Source organism: Mesitornis unicolor, unplaced genomic scaffold (assembly GCF_000695765.1).
Source record: "Mesitornis unicolor isolate BGI_N332 unplaced genomic scaffold, ASM69576v1 scaffold17945, whole genome shotgun sequence".
Taxonomy (NCBI): domain Eukaryota; kingdom Metazoa; phylum Chordata; class Aves; order Mesitornithiformes; family Mesitornithidae; genus Mesitornis; species Mesitornis unicolor.
The window spans coordinates 34,267-48,140 of record NW_010187694.1 but is presented as its reverse complement, the minus strand read 5'-3'; the positions used below and the strand labels follow the sequence as shown (position 1 = coordinate 48,140).

The following is a 13,874-nucleotide window of genomic DNA, read 5'->3' as shown; positions in this document are numbered from 1 at the left end:
AATGCTTTCTTCTTTAAATCAGCTGGTCCCTCAGGCTTTTTGCACTACACCTTTATCAGCTGTTACTCTGCCCCAAAATACTAACCATACCACTCAAGGCAGTGAAACAGTGCAGCGATAAGACAGGAGAGATTCTGGTCTGCCGTGCTCATGTCTACCTGTCTTCTAATGCAAACCAGTCTCTGCAGATCAAAGTCTGCCATGGTGTAACATTCGTGGAATCATTAGCACCTTGTGATGAAGAATCCCAAGGTCTAATGCTTCCCCTTTCTTATTCAGTGCACATGCATTCCTGTGCATGCAAATGTATCTTCTCTCCCCAGAAGAAATGCTCCAGTGCATCTCCTCCTACATAAATCCCATGTCACCATTCCCCACGCAGTCAGTGCCGTAAGGATGCATTAGAAGAGGCGGCGGCTGAGATAAAATGCAGACAAGAAATCACTTTCACTACCAAGCTTCGAAGATGGGAATTATAAACAGAGAAGGCATTATTAGTTATTTATTTGTTCTTAAAATTGCTCAGAAGGTGATCTTTAAAAGCCCACCACTGACCAAACTGAAGCTGCAGTCTGTACAGCCGCTCTATGCCAGTCACGTGAAACAACTGCTCGGCCACAGCAGACAAATTTCTCGGTGCAGAGACACAGATTTCTATATTTAGCATGTCTATTCAGCAAGTAAAGGAGTGAGATCTGATTATGGGAGACCTATGTATTTCAAGGTGACAAACTGGAGAGGCCAAAGAACAAGAAAAGTGAAGAGGGCAAGAGCACTGCATCAAAATACCTGAATAAAAAGCTGTTCTCTGGTGAGTTTCTGCAGACTTCTTATTGGTCTGGCAGCTCTGCTGCACAGTGGTCACCCACCCCAGAGAGAACAGCAGAGTGGCCTGAGACATTAACTGGAGTTGAGCCATTTTACTGGTCTCTGAGAAGTTTCTTTGGCTCAGTAGCTGAATTAAAGGATTCACTGGGGTAAAGCAATGAAGAGGGGGCAGCAGCCTGCAAGACTGCCAAGTACCCACTTGTCCCTCAGACCCTGAATGCAGACAGGCCAGCCTGGGTGTCTCTGTTGGTGCCGCAGCCCACCACAGGGAAATGCCCAACAGGACAATGGACTGAGCCAACAATAACACCATCTCCCTCGGGCTGCGCCTGTCTGGTCATCTCTGCACACTCGCCTTTTGTTCTTTTTTTTCTTTTTTTAATCGGATTTCTTCAGGAGGAAAAAAAAAGGAAGAAACTTCTTGCTAGTGAGCCAAGCGCTGGTGTCTTGTTTCTGAGCTGGTTACTCAACTGTAATTCTAACACCGTCACCAGCGTTGGCCCCAGACACCAGAGCTGCAGTTGCGGCACTCTCCCCCTGCAGCCCTTGACATCCGACCTGGCACAGTGCATCTGCTCTCCCCTTCTCACAGAAAAGGGATTTCCCCTGCCCTGGTCTGTGATGGCACACCGGGTTTGTCTGAACAGTTCATGCATTACTTTAAAAGCAGTCAGTAAACAAGCCTCGATGATAACTCAGCTTCCTTGGTTCTCTGACGCTCTCTAGTGCCTACTTTAGAGTGGAGACAGTGAAGCGGACAAACTGCCTTGCAGTACGTGTTTGCTATACACACTGCAAAGCAAACGCAGAAGGCAACTGCTCAGCCAAATCTGAAAGACGCAGTTGCCCACAGAGCAGAAGGGTGAAGGAAAAACATCCGGGGCTTTCTGCAAAACAAGAGCTATCAGGACTGAAGCTGAGTTTGGCTTGTTAACATTTGTCAAGAGCTTTGAAACTGTACAGCGCTATATATAGGTTACGAGAGACAGAAATGCCAAGCATGATTACTGGTAAACCCATGGGATGCCACATATCTCCGTTACTTGCTGCAGGGGCTCCTCTCTCAAGTGCTCCTGGTCTGGCCTTGCACAGCCCTGAGCTGAGTTTTGTTTTCAGATGCTTTTTCTCTGTAACCCAAGCCCCGTTCCACAAAACATCAGGCTGTACCTCTGTGCTGCAGACAGCACGCTGCGTGCAGTGCTCCACGTGGCACAAGACAAATGCGAAGGAGCAGGGTGACCTTTAGAGCCATGTCAGTCAGCTCCCTGACCCAGAGACCTCAGAGAGGTCAGATTTCCTGCCCTCCTGCAGCTACTCAAAAACATGAGAGGGAGAAGAGAGACCCCCATACCTCTGCACACAGAACAAACTGCTCCTTTAATGGCTGCTTTCACCTTACCCGAAGACGAAAGGAAAGCGCATCTTGCCGAGGTGTACATATGTGGGAAGCATGGGAATGGAGAAGGGGGGAGGGTCCTCCTACCTCACTACTGGCAACGGCAGGGAGAAGAAATGGGAAGGATCCCTTCCACGTGCCAGGCTGCTCTTCTGTTGCAGAGGATTAGTGAGAATAAAAGGATGGATGGTGAAATCCTCCTCTGCTGAAGGCAATGGCAAAACTCCCACTCACTTCTACAGGGCCAGGATCTGCTCCTTTTTAAGAAATTAATTATGAGCTTCAAAATCCAATTAAAAATAGGAACATCACAGAGCTGTGCCACACTGACTTTTTTCAGGCTCTAATTCCTCAAAATTAATAACCGTACTTAAAACTCGTGCCTGTGAGCCACTCCCAGGAAGGAGGCTCTACTCCTTAAGTCACCTTCATTCAACACAAGGATCTGTGTGGTGCTTAAACAAATCCATAAATCCCCATTTATACAAATGCACTCAAAGGGGGAGCCAATGCACATCCAAAAAGAAGCAGACACCCAGACATGCAGCTGTGAAATACTCAGCTGTTTCAGTTCAGAATGTGCTCCACACCGTGGGGCCAGTTCAGCCTTCACACATCCACAGACATACCTGGGAAGGGCTGCAGCCAGCAACACAGACATACGTTCAAGCAGTGAATTACACAGATTTTCTGAGATGAGCACTAGTGTTAAAACAACGTTACCATTTGCTTATGGAAAATCTTCCAGTACTGACCCAGGATAGTGGCTTTCAGCTTTTTCTAATTTTTTTCCCGGGGAGGTGGAGACCGCTACCTAGTGATCTCGAGCTTACTGACCACCCTCCGTTTTCCTCAGGCAGCCCATGCATCAGAGAGCAGTGCCGCACAGGGAAACAGTCAGTACACAGGACCCAGCATCCGCATCGCGTGCATCTGAAGGGTGTTATTTCTGGCTAGCCACAGCCCGGTCCTGTGGCCTGAACCTGTCTTAGGGGAAGCGTGCCAGCTGTGCACTCGCAGAGCACCTCCCGGAACAGGACATCCAAAACCACGCATGCGCTCCAGCCGGGCTGAAGCAGAGCACAGTGAAGGGGGCAACCACAAAACTTGCCTCAAAAGGGGACTCGATCATCAGCAAACACTCAGACGCATCCTTAGCTGCCTGCTGAGGATCTCTGAGAAGCAGCCTGTACATGCCAGCAAGTGCACAGAGCACTGTGCTGAGACCTACTTGTCTAGCAGGACTTTTATCATCAGCAAGGCAGAGGTACAGAAATGCTATTAGCCCTTCACATATGCTTTAGGGTGTCAGTCCATTGTGATTGCACACGTCTATGAAGCAGTCTCTCTTCACTGTGGCTCTGTCCTGCAGTCCATAGCCTATTTAATGATTTTCATCTTCCTGCAGCATATTTTCAGACCCTGAGACCAGGATAATTGGGAAATAGGCTCTCTGTTCCACTTCTGTTTATGGCATCTCACACAATCTAGCTCTTCTTCTAAAAGTACCTCCAAAGCACACTTCAGTACAGTCTGGCCCTCCATCCTCCTTATTTCATCCTGCCTGGTCCAACCTGGTAATTGGAGGACAAAGACCTTTGCAAATGTATGGGAAACATGCAATAGTGAGGCTAGAATTTATGAGCCATAACAAAAATCCGTCAGACTTTGGCAGCCCTGAAACCTGGTCACTATTACTTTGGTGACTAAGACAAATGCACAGCTGTAAATATCAGGCTTCTAGTTAACAAAAATAAACAAATGATTGGTATAGCTTTCTTTAGAAAGCCAAAAATTTATCATTTGAAAATAGGAGAAATCCAAGCACACAATCCTAGCAACACTACGGTGGTAAACATACACCAGCTTCACAGCAAAACAAGACCGACTGAGCTGGGCTGGTCCTGTCACGGAGACACCGCACTGGCCCTTGGGACTTCTCCGTCCATTTTCCAGCCTCAGGCAGTCTTGGTGAGTTTCATCTCATCCAACTTTAGATATCGAAAGCCATCATCTGAAATAGCCACCTATGGATCTTTTCCAGGTTAATGGAGAGGCAAAGGCATGTGTGGAGTGTGACACGCCAGACCCCAGGCAGACTGGGAGTGACTGGAGGTGAATTTTTCTCCTTTGGGGGTAAACGGGGCCCTCGCTCAACTGCAGGCAAATGTTTCTTTGCTCTCCAGGCACAAACCAGAGAACGTGGGGTTTTCTCTCCAAAACAAACTTAGATTGTAAACCCTATACAAACCTTTGCAATAAATATTCCCTCACTAAACACAGCAGTGAGGACGACTCTTCTCAAAATCCAGTGACTCTCTGTCCTTGTCACCTACATTCAACAGGCATCCACTAGGTCCTGGGGGTATTTCTTTCGTACTTCTTTCCTATTTTATTCGAGGAGTAAAGCAGGTTCACTACAGACCTCACAGTAGCTGTTTCAACAAGAAGCTGTAGGTTACAGGATGCAGAGGTACATCACTGAGATCAGCTGAGGACACTGTCATGACTGAGAAACTACAGCACAGAATGGACACTGGGCATGTCATACGTTAAGCTGTATAATCTTACTATAGAACTGCAGCATTTTTTGTCAGCGCCAAGGGTTAAAATGTCATGAGTCTAGTCCTGAACAGAAATAATGAGATTTTAAAGAAGAAAACAATAATATTTAGAGATCATTTGCTTCTGCTTTGTAGATAACCTAGGGACATGATTTTAAACTTCTCTTTGCAGCCTTGCAGGCTAGAAACATTTATTGCAAAATACAGAGAAAGCAGTTTGCTCTCTATTCCCTGGATTTCAAGAGTGGGGGCTTTAAGAAGAAAACCCTCCAGATGCTGGGATGTGCATGATAAGATCACAAGAGATGGCAATGGCATGGGATGAAATCATGGCTCCATTGAAGTAATTGGAAAAATGACCATTACGGCTTGAGTTTCACCCTGTATCTTTACAGTTTTAAAAGTAAACAAAGATACTATGATTATCCATCCATATCTGTTTCCTTTTCCCTCCCCTGCACCCTACCTTGATCACCACAGCACAAACATGTGTTGTGAGTTTCAGTAAATTAGACCAACCCTAGAAACTACAGTGGAGAATCACAGTCAAAATCCTCGCTGGTGCTAAAATGTAGTACAGTCACAGGACTCCTTTTGCAGTATGACTGATTTAGCCAAAAATCCTTAAAGAAACTGAGGGGAAAAAACTCAAATCCTGTCTGTATGCACATTTTGAAGGCCACTCAAAGACATTTGTTGTACTGTGTTGTAAGAGCTCCTTAATATTGTGCTAAGTAACTACTCAAAACTAGCATGCAAAAGTGTCTTTAAGAAGATAACAGAAACACTCCCTGTAAAATCACCATGTGTTCTAATCCGCTGTGTATTATTTACATATAGCTTCAGGATCAAAAAAAAAAGTTTTACAAAAGAAACACAGAATATTTCCTTCCTTTTTAAAATCTATGAATTAAAAACTCTTCAAAATGATACCAGTTCTAAAAGCCTCACTGTCTAAAAATACGTATTGAAAGACAGCTTTAGCTATGCTTGCTCCAAGACTGGTGTTCCTGGAGAACCAGACAAACTGCAAATTACAACTGAAAAAGGAATTCAATCCAAGATTTCTTGTCTGGATTTCTCCCATTAAAGAAGCTCTGGGGGCCTGAGCCGTGCAAAGAAACGTGTGAAGAATCAAGTAGTCCCACTGACTTTTTAAGAGAGTGTTTTAAGCACTTTTCTCACCACCCTTTCTGAAAAATCCTTTTGGGACCTGCTGTTCCCAGGCTGGTGACCAGGACCGTGCTGCTGCAGCCAGCAGCAGTGTCACTGCGGGACAAACCAAGGCGTCATTCAGAGGCCGGTGCCCATGGGGACATTGTTGGTGCAACACAAGCTGCTCAGAAATGCCAGATGCTGGTTGGGTTTTCAGTGAGAAGCAGCCCCCCAGATCGCCCTGCAGAGGAACGCCAGACAGGCATTCATATTTGCTTTGCATTTTATTACAAAAGTCTGCCACAGCACAATGGGATGCCTAATGTGGAACATCACATTAACAATATTTTATATTTAATGTAGCACTCTTCATCTCCAAGGATCCTTGAGAGCTTTACAAGCTACATACATGGCATACCAATGAAGCTGAGCCATAATTCTTCTAATTAGCTGAACATCAGCACATAGCACATGGCACAACAGAAAATGTTACCGGTCACTCCTCTCCTCTTACGGCAAAAGCTACGTGATATTTAATACACGTATGGTGCAGAAGGACATTCAGTTTTAAGGACTCCTGAAAATCTCCTCACCAGACAGGTCTCCTTAGCACCCATGCCTGGCCCCCCCCATTACATACGCACCCTTCGTCAAATACGAGACACTCAAGTGGAGCAGCCCAAGAGCTGCTGTTTGATAAATATCCCCACGTCCACACCAGATTCAGCAAGTTACCATCACACGGCTCGGGCAGCTGCTGAGGTTACAGGAAAGCTACTGAGTAGCTGCAGTTCAGCGCACAACAACATCACGCTCTTTTTAAGATTAATAAGCTCATTTCTTTAGCAAAAAGGAAGAGCCGGCTATTTAATACACACATCCTCTGGAGATCAATGCTAACATCTAAGCGTATGTGCGTGCAACCCATCAACCAGTAAAACTAATTACAAAAATCAATTTCAGATACTTTTCTGAGCCTTTCATTCCTCAATATACTCCTAATTGATTTTTGCTGGAGAATAGAAAGCCTAATTATTATTTTTATTATTACAAAGTAATGGAAGGTGGGGCAGTGGTCAGTGCTGAAGTGGCTCACCAATGCTTTCTACCAAAAAAGAGAAAAAAGAAAAAAAAAGTGTTTTATTCACAGTTCTGCCACCTGCTGGAAGGATGGAAAAGCCTTTGAAAGGGTGACAAAGCACAAGAGAAAAGCTGGCAGGAGACAGTTCAGGGCAGAAGAGGAATGTGACAGGATTGTGAACTACACAATGTGAGAAGGTTGTACCTATTTTTAGATGGGCAGGGATGATCAAGTGTAAAAGCAGTACATTTCCATGAACGATGTACAGCTCCTTCCATCCAAAAAAGGTCAGCAGTGCCCTTATAGAGAGATAGATCTGATCATTTCTGTATTTGAGATGGGGGAAAAGAGGTTAAGAACCAGACCCAATGGCCAATCAGTCTTTCTACAAACTTCAAAGCTCCGGATTAGTCCCTGAGGGCCTTGCCAAATCTCATCTACCGAGCCAGCAGCAGTCTTCAGCATGCAGCCATTCAAGACACAAAAACTAAATGAATTTTTGCAGCATTATGTCTTACACACATACACACAAGCATCTAGCACACATCCACAAAGCCCGCTTTCCTAGCTGAAAAGCAGAGAAAAGCGAAGCATGGAGCAGCGTTCAAAGAAATGGAAATTTTTCATTTTCTACCCTACTTGAGAGGACGCATTTAATGAACACCCGATACCATACGCGCCCAGCACCAAAGGCAGGGAGGAATGTCACGTTTTATCTCCCCATGTCTATGCAAGACTGCCATGGAGAGCGACACAGCCTTCAAAACGCCGCTCCCCCTTTCAAACCCTGCTCTCTGCAGCTCTTCTCGGAGGGAAGCGACGGCTGGCGGGGAGCAGGGCCGGGGGACGGACACCGGCGCCAGCACGGCCGCACAACCCACACTTCTGCCCCATTAATTGCCAGCACTTCCTCCCGCAACCCTGGGCCCTGGGGACAGCAGCAGAGCGGCAGGCCCAGGCAGGCACCCGGCAGCAACACCGGCAGCAAAACTACCCAATTAAGCCTCCAGAATGAGTGAGTAAGGAGGGAAGATATAAAAAAAAAAGAAAAAGAAAAGAAAAAAACGGATGGGGTTGCTTGGCAACGGGAGGGCAGAAGCAGCTGTGCAGCAGGTCGGGCTGGTACCCAGGCGCGGGCTGGCCCATTAGCACCCTGCATCGCATGCATTTCGTGCCGGGGTCTCCTAGTAACAGCCTGTGCGCGCCGGGCTGTTGTGCGCTTCCCCTCCTCTCCTCCAGTTTCTCCCCTCCATGCGAGGCATCGCTGTTTGCCCTAATTACACATTCTCCGCTGCTTCAAGCTGCCATTACTTCAGTCCCCAGAGGAGCAGCAAGAACTTTAAAAAAAATCGCCTCTAATAAAGGCTTTTGGTTTCAGATTCAGTGGAGCTCTGTGAGCTCAAAGATGCAAGGCAAGGTAGCAGCAGCAGAAGGAAGAGATGAAAAAGGAGAAAAAATCAGCAGTTCACTGGGTCAGATTTTTCCAGGTCCCTGAAATGTGTTTCTTCCCTTTGTTTTCCGTAAGTTATACCAGAGGGTGAACAATGAAGACAGCCCTTTATGTATGCAGTGTATCAAAGATCTGCTCTTAGGACACCCACGTTTTAGGCCACGAGTTTCTGAGAAATTCCAGGCAAAATATAACGTGTATCAGGAACGAGAACTGATGAAAAAGAATTAAGAGGAACAGATGCCCCCTTTTCCAAATGCTAACATTTTAAATGGTTTGCTTTGTATTTTTGCTAATGAATGTGGGGATTTGCTTATTCAAACTAGTACAGTGCTGATGTTTTTCACCATTTACATGTCACTTCATCTTCTCCCTTTTGTCACTGAAAAATCAGAGAAAGATGACAAAAAAAAAGATGCACACTGGCAAAGATACCACCAGAATAAAAAAAAAGGGGGGGAAATAACATACATTCCTTTCTGTTCCCCAGATTTGTCAACAACAAAAAGAAAATTGGAAGAAGACCCAGGATGCTTTTATTCAGACACTGGATTTGATTTGGGGGTGGAGGTGGAAGGGAAACCATGCGCTTGGGCTTAAAAACCAGACTGGCAAGTTCTCCCAGTGAGGGCTGCCCTGGTGTCAGGACAGGGCTACCTACGCAGTGGCAAGTGGGCGATGTCTGAGCGAGATCCCCTCCTCCCTAGTGCTTTCTCCCTCTCCTGGGGCTGCAGGTTGGAGGCTGTGCCTGGCGGCATGGGAGCTCCTCACTGCTTCATGCAGCACTTGGTAAAAAGGTCCTGGCAATGCTGCTGGGCAAACCTTGGTGAACCGAGCAGCCTGCTCTCAAGAGCACAGGGCAACAAGATAATTAATTTTAACGGCCAGGAAGCTTCTTCATCTGAATTTCGGAAAAGGCAGCAACGGTTACCTGTCCTCAGCTCTAAGGGAGGTACAAGCACCCAGCTGGAAACCACTCAGGTCACTCATGCTGCCAGACGAATGTAACTAAAGGAGGACCAAGTGTACTTTGACATTCCATTCCTGGATAATGCTGCATCTTCAGGGAGAAAAGTTTTAAAAATAAAGAGGTTTTCTGTATGAAAACACATTTCCTAACACACATTCAAAGCCAAACAAAGCCCAGGAGAAGAATCACCGTTGGGATTCTATGGGTTCTGCAAAGAAGTAGCCATAAAATTTTACCACGTGTACCACACTCATATGGCAGTCAGTTTACAACAGATCATAGCTTAGTCCATTCAAGTTAATTTTTACCCAGATAATCACAGATATTAGTCTTCTACTCAGAGGCTATTTATCCATTTCATAGGCCAAGCTTTTAGCTAAACTTCTAACACTGAGGACAGCTCTTTTCTTGCTGCCCCTCCCTAACACACATTCCATATTCTCCTAAAAAACAAGTATTTTTCCTCCAACTTCTAAAATAACAAACAGTAACCACACTGGAAAAAGACCAAATGTGGAAAATTTCACTCTGAAGAAGGAAAAGGTTTGCAAAGTTACAGGTGACCTACAAGAAACTGTCCAAATGCAACTTTATGCCAAATTAACCAGAGTACATTCCACGCAGTTACGTACTGAAGTACACACAGATGTGCATGCCTGTATTTTTGTAACATTCATTGCCAAGAACTAATACAAGCTTCCTAGTGCACTAATGACTGCTTACAGTCATCATGAAAAGCTAGAATGACATTGCAAAATTGTCCAAATAATCTATTAAGTTCTGTCAGTGGTGAGAGCCCAGACGTACAGGGGGAAGGAATAAATCCCCACTAAGCCTCCGAGTGTGCGCTGCCATACAGCGAGGACACCCTTCTTTCAGAACTCAGCTGGGGATCAGTTTTTATCTCAAAACACATGCCTACCACCATTAGCTTAGCTCACAAACCTGCACGTTTTTTCAGCATTCAGTTTTTGCAGGCCCAGCGTTCAGTCCCAGGTTTTGAAGGCCAAATACCTCCAGGAGCAAACGTACCCAATGCAGCATTTGGGTGCCTATCTACAAATGGGGACTGCTGGGATTGTGAACTGGCCTGCAATGTTGTAAAGGCTTTTAATTCTTATTGAGCTTTTGTATCATGTATAAAGCTGACCAGTGAAAGATTTTGGTTCCGTGGTGGCACAAAGGTTTAGGTCACTTTCAGAGACCTGTGGACAAAGCAAGTCCCATGGAGTATTTTGTCCTCCCCTTTCCAAAATGGCTGCATTAAACTGCCCTCCCTTGATGTCCTTGTCTCCCATGCATTTTAATCCACTGCAGCACATTACCATTCACTGCTTGACATGTGGTAACCAACTGGCTTTTGAGAGTGGTGTTGAAGTTTTTTGAAGACACAAATACATATTCTTCTAAACTCCAGCAAAACAGAAAGAGGAAATTTTATTAAGAAAATCCACTCTGCATTCTCTGGATCATAAGCTTGCCCTTTAGCTATCTTTAAATACGTTTTTTCAGTCATTAATCTTAAGTGCTAATGCAGGCCTGGCTGGGTTCCCTACCCGCAGCCGGTCTCTGCGATATGGTGGGCACCACCTATGCCATGGTGCTCGTGGTTTTATCTGGGACTCCACCACCCTTGGCAGAGGCATGGATGCCTCCACTGTATTTAGGTCAGCTTCCACGAAGCCTTGCAGCTCATCCACTCCTGCCTGCAAGTTGCTGCTGCTGGTATGCAGGTATGCGGGACTGTGTCTGCATGGGGTGTGAAAGGCAGGTTCAGGATTAGGGGAGGCCCATTCAGGCTCCTGGCTGCTTGCCCGGATGTGACCCAAACTCAAATACCCACGCCGTGCTTTGAAAGAACCTAACCTGGCACCTGCTTTTGAGGTGGCACTTGGCTTTCCCTGCCCAGAGCACTTCAGCTCTCCCAGCCTGCTCAGGCCTTTCTCATCCAGCAAGCCCATCTTGGCCTAAAACGGCACCTTTGAGCACACACCTCTGATTCAGGCCTGGTGTGACCTCAAAAACTTCAGAAGTGCCAGTGCTTTGGACAAATGGACTTGGAAATCATAGCCTCTCATTGTTAACCTGCCATTTGTATCCAGTGTGGGACAGCAGCAACACAAGGGGAAATCAGCAGGAGAGAAGTTGAGGGTTTTTTCTTCCAGTCTTTCTCTGTGATCCCAAATGTTAAGGGACCCTTGCTGGGTGCCTCACAGTGGCTCAGGGGTGGATGGGTATAAAGAAAACACTAGGTGACAAACTAGAGATGGCTCCTCTGCACCTTACTGAGGCACTGCCATAACTCTCAGAGGTGCCTGCACTCTCCCTCCTGCAGCTGCTGAACAGACAGCAAACATCACTTTCTGGGTCTCCCTTGTGGCAAAAGTCATCTCACATGGCAAACAACCAAACAACCAACCAAACAAACAATAGCTATTTACATTTTCAAACCAAAATGGCAGGACTGTTCTGTGCTATTGATTTGGCAAATGATGGAGCAGAAACACAGGACTGAGGACTCGGGTATTGGCAACTAAGCAATGGATGACCACCACCGGTGTTTTAAACGGCAAGGGCTGGTTTTGGCAGGGCCTGTCTTCCTGCCACCAGGGAGGTTCATTTCCTCAGCCTAAGCTCTCGTTGCAATAATGAAGAGAGGCTCTGGCCATCCACAGTGAAATCACAATGCTCCCCTCCAAACTTGCCAAATGGCCAAAAGGCTTCAAAACCAGAAAGCTTTAAAGAGCTCATGATCAAGTCTGGGTTATTTTGATAAAAACTTGTTACGTTTTTACCCCAAAAACTTAAAAAAACCCCAAACCCACGACAAAACACGTCTTTCCAATTTGGCAACGCAACTGTACCCCAAAACAAATCCAGCCCTGAATGAAGGTCTTCCTCACACACCCCTCCTTCAATTCCCTTGCTCTTGTTTCCAGTGGAAGATTCACCTGTTGCTTCAGTTGCTGGCGTAGGAACTTCAGCATCCTCCAGAGCTGGGGACTTGCTACAAAGCTGTGGGTCTTCGTGCAACAAAAAAACCTTGGGCTTTGGCTTTCATTTCTCCTAGGCTACCTACACTGTTCTCCCAAATGCTTTTCCATAAGTCACTATTCAAAATCTTGAATTGGTGCCCTATTTGCCTTTTCTTTCTCTCCACTGGCTTCCTGTTCACAGGTCCTACCACACTAACAACACAGCAATGCAGCTTCCCATTCATGTGGTATCACTGACACAGATATCCTTTATTTTCTCTATTTCTCCTTTTCTTTGTATTAATCATCTTTATCTACCATCCAGTCTACTCTCCTCAATTTGTTCTCTTCTGGTCATTTCCAAATTCTAGACATTTCCTCTTCTATCTCCAACACTTTGGGAAAGCTCTTCTCCGTTGCTTTAATTCCCACCACAAAAACCTTCCTGTTCGTTAATGCTGCTTCTAATACTCTTGCATCTCTTGTGTTTTTATTGCAAATGTAGTAATTTGTTTTCCTGCAGGGTAGATTTGTTTGTTTTAGTTACTCTCACCCAGTACTTTGCATCACAGAACTATATAATTTAAAATAAGATGTCCTGACAATGTGAAACAAGCTCCACTTAAGTGCTATCTTAAGATCACATGTAGACTCCAAACATCTATTTACATGGTTATTTCCCACTTGTTTTAGGCTTCAGAAACCTAAATAAAGAAGAGAGGTGCCCAACTGCTGTTTCTCAGACTTGAGCGTAGGTTGTATCAGATTCTGGTTTTACGTGGATAAATAAAAAACCCAAAACCTTCCGATACTCATAAAACCCCAGCAGAACCCCCTAAGCGTAATTTTTTTATCACTATCCCAATCTTAAGGATTTCCTGGTCAGCTTACATGTGATGCTTTATCTCTAGCCAGAAAGCACCCATGCCACCTCATGCCTTCCCCTGTACATTACTGCAAGGAAGGCTGATATGAATGGTTTTGGCAGGAGATAGAAATCTCCTCCAGAGGTCTTTGATCTGGGAGACACAGCGACGTGCCATGACTAATCTTTCCATAGGTCACAGGCCAGATCACCCTTAGGCTTATTTGCACTCGCCAGCAATATCCTGTTTTCTAATTTAGGAAGTACTGATGACTGCGCATGGGTTTTGGCTCATTCTAATTCCTCTCCATTCTCCATTACATTGGCAATTCATCTCCATGCATGTGTTAAGGCTGGATGAAAATTTCCATCTCTAAAAGGAGACAAAATGTCATTGCTTGCACCGATGTCTGCTCCATGAATAAGTGTGAGAGAATGTGCTAGGGCTGGATTATTGTGCCAGTCATGGTGGCTCCTTCTGTAGATGTTTTTACTTCACCCCCCCATTGGCAGCATGGTCTTTCCAAACCTACAGCTCACCTTTTCCTCCTGTTTACAGGCCCAGCCACTCTTTCTCCCCTGAGTGGCTT

At 45.5% G+C, this 13,874-nt stretch overlaps 1 protein-coding gene across 1 annotated transcript in view; it reads right to left on the bottom strand.

Annotated features, from left to right (window-relative positions):
* Positions 1-13,874, bottom strand: part of KLF7 (Kruppel-like factor 7 (ubiquitous)) — a 62,211-nt gene that overhangs the window by 14,243 nt on the left and 34,094 nt on the right. The window lies entirely within an intron of this gene.